Raw genomic sequence first — 5,723 nt, 5'->3', positions numbered from 1 at the left:
CAAATGAACCAAACATCAATCAACCTGACAAGAGACCCTCCATTAAAATCCAGAAGATGCACCCCAAGGAGCTGATTATAGGAGATCCAAACAGAGGAGTCACTACAAGATCAAGGGAGATTGAGATTGTCTCCAATTCATGTTTTGTCTCCAAAATTGAGCCCAAGAATGTGAAAGAGGCACTGACTGATGAGTTCTGGATCAATGCTATGCAAGAAGAATTGGAGCAATTCAAAAGGAATGAAGTTTGGGAGCTAGTTCCTAGACCCGAGGGAACTAATGTGATTGGTACCAAGTGGATCTTCAAGAACAAAACCAATGAAGAAGGTGTTATAACCAGAAACAAGGCCAGACTGGTTGCTCAAGGCTACACTCAGATTGAAGGTGTAGACTTTGATGAAACTTTCGCCCCTGTTGCTAGACTTGAGTCCATCAGATTGTTACTTGGTGTAGCTTGCATCCTCAAATTCAAGCTGTACCAGATGGATGTGAAGAGCGCGTTTCTGAATGGATACCTGAATGAAGAAGCCTATGTGGAGCAGCCAAAGGGATTTGTAGATCCAACTCATCCAGATCATGTATACAGGCTCAAGAAGGCTCTCTATGGATTGAAGCAAGCTCCAAGAGCTTGGTATGAAAGACTAACAGAGTTCCTTACTCAGCAAGGGTATAGGAAGGGAGGAATTGACAAGACTCTCTTTGTCAAACAAGATGCTGAAAACTTGATGATAGCACAAATATATGTTGATGACATTGTGTTTGGAGGGATGTCGAATGAGATGCTTCGACATTTTGTCCAACAGATGCAATCTGAATTTGAGATGAGTCTTGTTGGAGAGCTGACTTATTTTCTGGGACTCCAAGTGAAGCAGATGGAAGACTCCATATTCCTCTCACAAAGCAAGTATGCAAAGAACATTGTCAAGAAGTTTGGGATGGGAAATGCCAGCCATAAAAGAACACCTGCACCTACTCACTTGAAGCTGTCAAAAGATGAAGCTGGCACCAGTGTTGATCAAAGTCTGTACAGAAGCATGATTGGGAGCTTACTATATTTAACAGCAAGCAGACCTGACATCACCTTTGCAGTAGGTGTGTGTGCAAGATATCAAGCCAATCCCAAGATAAGTCACTTGAATCAAGTAAAGAGAATTCTGAAATATGTAAATGGCACCAGTGACTATGGGATTATGTACTGTCATTGTTCAGATTCAATGCTGGTTGGGTATTGTGATGCTGATTGGGCTGGAAGTGCAGATGACAGAAAAAGCACTTCTGGTGGATGCTTCTATTTGGGAACCAATCTTATTTCATGGTTCAGCAAGAAGCAGAACTGTGTGTCCCTATCTACTGCAGAAGCAGAGTATATTGCAGCAGGAAGCAGCTGTTCACAACTAGTTTGGATGAAGCAGATGCTCAAGGAGTACAATGTCGAACAAGATGTCATGACATTGTACTGTGACAACTTGAGTGCTATTAATATTTCTAAAAATCCTGTTCAACACAGCAGAACCAAGCACATTGACATTAGACATCACTATATTAGAGATCTTGTTGATGATAAAGTGATCACACTGAAGCACGTTGACACTGAGGAACAAATAGCAGATATTTTCACAAAGGCATTGGATGCAAATCAGTTTGAAAAACTGAGGGGCAAGCTGGGCATTTGTCTGCTAGAAGACTTATAGCAATTACTTCTATCTGAATGTGCTCAAACGTTAATAGCACGTTCACTACTGGGCCAAAACAGATTCGACCGTTGCTTCACACGTCCATCTACATTCCTCATTCAAATTTACATTTTCGTGGCATTCTCGTTTTCATCAGCATTCCCCAACACCTCTCAGATTTTCACGAAACCATTTCAAAAGCTCTGCTTCTCCATGGCTACCTCACCAAAAGATACTTCATCTCCTGGTTCACCCTCTGTACCATCATCTCCATCATCCACCAAAGCACCATCAAACCAGGAACAACCTGAATTCCATATCCAACCCATACAAATGATTCCTGGTCAAGCCCCTGTTCCTGAGAAACTGGTTCCCAAAAGACAACAGGGAGTGAAGATTTCTGAAAACCCTAGCCTTGCAACAAGTCCTAGGGAAGTAGACCCAGAGATGGATAAGAAGATCCGCAGTATTGTGAGTAGCATTCTGAAAAATGCTTCTGTCCCTGATGCTGATGAAGATGTTCCAACATCTTCCACCCCAAATGTTTCTGTCCCTGATGCTGATAAAGATGTTCCAACATCTTCCACCCCAAATGCTGAAGTCCTCTCTTCATCCAGTAAAGAGGAATCAACAGAGGAAGAGGATCAAGCCACAGAGGAGACCCCTGCACCAAGGGCACCAGAACCTGCTCCAGGTGACCTCATTGACCTAGAAGAAGTAGAATCTGATGAGGAACCCATTGCCAACAAGTTGGCACCTGGCATTGCAGAAAGATTACAAAGCAGAAAGGGGAAAACCCCCATTACTAGGTCTGGACGAATCAAAACTATGGCACAGAAGAAGAGCACACCAATCACTCCTACCACATCCAGATGGAGCAAAGTTGCAATTCCTTCCAAGAAGAGGAAAGAAATTTCCTCATCTGATTCTGATGATGATGTCGAACAAGATGTTCTCGACATCAAGAGGGCCAAGAAATCAGGGAAAAAGGTGCCTGGAAATGTCCCTGATGCACCATTGGACAACATTTCATTCCACTCCATTGGCAATGTTGAAAGGTGGAAATTTGTATATCAACGCAGACTTGCTGTTGAAAGAGAACTGGGAAGAGATGCCTTGGATTGCAAGGAGATCATGGACCTCATCAAGGCTGCTGGACTGCTGAAAACTGTCACCAAGTTGGGAGACTCCTATGAAAGTCTAGTCAGGGAATTCATTGTCAACATTCCCTCTGACATAACAAACAGAAAGAGTGATGATTATCAGAAAGTGTTTGTCAGAGGAAAATGTGTTAGATTCTCCCCTGCTGTAATCAACAAATACCTGGGCAGACCAACTGAAGGAGTGGTGGATATTGCTGTTTCTGAGCATCAAATTGCCAAGGAAATCACTGCCAAACAAGTCCAGCATTGGCCAAAGAAAGGGAAGCTTTCTGCAGGGAAGCTAAGTGTGAAGTATGCAATCCTGCATAGGATTGGCGCTGCAAACTGGGTACCCACCAATCATACTTCCACTGTTGCCACAGGTTTGGGTAAATTTCTGTATGCTGTTGGAACCAAGTCCAAATTTAATTTTGGAAACTATATTTTTGACCAAACTGTTAAGCATTCAGAATCTTTTGCTGTCAAATTACCCATTGCCTTCCCAACTGTATTGTGTGGCATTATGTTAAGTCAACATCCCAATATTTTAAACAACATTGACTCTGTGATGAAGAGAGAATCGGCTCTGTCCCTGCATTACAAACTGTTTGAGGGGACACATGTCCCAGACATTGTCTCGACATCAGGGAAAGCTGCTGCTTCAGGTGCTGTGTCCAAGGATGCTTTGATTGCTGAACTCAAGGACACATGCAAGGTGCTGGAAGCAACCATCAAAGCCACCACAGAGAAGAAACTGGAGCTGGAACGCCTGATCAAAAGACTCTCAGACAGTGGCATTGATAATGGTGAAGCAGCTGAGGAAGAAGAAGAAGCCGCTGAGGAAGAAGAAGATGCAGCAGAGGATACAGAATCAGATGATGATGATTCTGATGCCACCCCATGACCATCAGACCTTTATTTTTGCTTTTTACTAGCTATAGGGGCATGTCCCTTTGAACAATTGATTGCTATTGGTCTGTAATATTTGCATGCATTCTACTTTTGTCAAATTCTGACTAAAAAGGGGGAGTAGTAGTATTATGCATGATTCATGATGTTGAGGGGGAGTTGTATGTATATGATTTTGAGGGGGAGACTGCTGCTGCTGATGATGACTGATGTAAGCTACTGTAACTACTAGTAGCTGATAGAAGATGCTGCAGTAAGAGCATGGAGACAGGGGGAGCAGAAAGCTGATGTCACATGAGATGTCTTGACATCCTGGAAAAGACTAGTAGCTGATAGAAGATGCTGCAGTAAGAGCATGGAGACAGGGGGAGCAGAAAGCTGATGTCACGTGAGATGTCTTGACATCCTGGAAACGACTTGCAACTTGCAGAATTTTGCTGTCGCCACTACAGATACCGCTGTGCTTGATTACTCTGATAATGAAAGTTGCTGATCCCACTTGCATAACTACTCGTACCTGCTCAGGAAGTGTCTAAGTATGTTTTAGACAAAATTTGCCAAAGGGGGAGATTGTTAGTGCTTAGCTTGACTGAGCTTTAAAAGATTGGCTAAAATTTTGTTAAAACATAAGCACTTAGACATTGAAGGAAAGCTGGAGTTGCTGCACATGATGTCCAACGTTATGTCAAGGAATCAGATTGGGCTGCACAATGCACAAGGCAAGATAAAATGTCAAATGAAGAATTGAAGCTGCAGGATCCACGATGTCGGATACGATGTCCAGGACATCTTGCCCGAAAATACTGGACACATAAATCTGTTATATCTTTAACAGATTAATGTGCAGTTAGCAACAGATTTGGCGATCTATCTTTAGGAACGAATTAAAAGATAATTAAAGTTCGAATTACAAACTTGAATAGTTAGTTCAGGGATTAAAGATTAAAGATAAAAAACTAAAAGATCAAGCTTTATCTTTTAGATCTTTAAGTGCAGATTTTCAGGAAAATGATAGATCTCATCCAGCGCAAGTTGTTGCAGCCCAAATACGCACACTGCTATATAAACATGAAGGCTGCACGAGTTTTCGACCAAGTCCGGGATTGAAGAGTTATTTTGTGAGTTTTGGGACTTGAGTGTTTTGTGAGCCACCTTGATGTTACCCTAACATCAAGTGTTGGACCTGAGTGTATAGAGTTGATCTCTATTGTTCAGAGAGCAATCTCTGGTGTGTATTTGATTTATTTGTAAACACGGGAGAGTGATTGAGAGGGAGTGAGAGGGGTTCTCATATCTAAGAGTGGCTCTTAGGTAGAGGTTGCACGGGTAGTGGTTAGGTGAGAAGGTTGTAAACAGTGGCTGTTAGATCTTCGAACTAACACTATTTTAGTGGATTTCCTCCCTGGCTTGGTAGCCCCCAGATGTAGGTGACGTTGCACCGAACTGGGTTAACAATTCTCTTGTGTTATTTACTTGTTTAATCTGTTCATACTGTCAAATATAATCTGCATGTTCTGAAGCGTGATGTCGTGACATCCGGTACGACATCTGTCATCGGTATCAGAATTTCAAGTTTTATCAATAAAATTTCGTTCTCTATTTGATTAATGGAAGGCTAAGTCCGCAGCGTTGTTTTCTCTTGAGGATCAAGCACAGTTCTCTTTGAGGTTCTATTATTACTGTTAAATTTTGTTCAGTTTTTCCTCTTCACTAATTACTCTGAATTTGTTGCTATTAATTTATGCATGATTAGTGCTTGATTAATTGTCTCTACGCTTAATTTATGTTCATGCTTAATGATCGTTTATGAGTAATTGGTGTGTGCGATGCTTAATCACATAATGAATGCTCTATGTTAAATTTCACTTAGTAATTTAATTTAGGGTTGGATTAAGTGGTTGAACTGATAAAGGATAAATTCTCGCAACCTAGGATAAGAGACTTGCTTATGAATCAAGGGGAAGCAACGTATTTTAATTCTGATAATTTCTAATTTAAT

This window comes from Glycine soja, chromosome 20, assembly GCF_004193775.1.
Source record: "Glycine soja cultivar W05 chromosome 20, ASM419377v2, whole genome shotgun sequence".
Taxonomy (NCBI): domain Eukaryota; kingdom Viridiplantae; phylum Streptophyta; class Magnoliopsida; order Fabales; family Fabaceae; genus Glycine; species Glycine soja.
The sequence above is the reverse complement of the archived record's forward strand: the minus strand, read 5'-3'. Positions refer to the sequence as shown.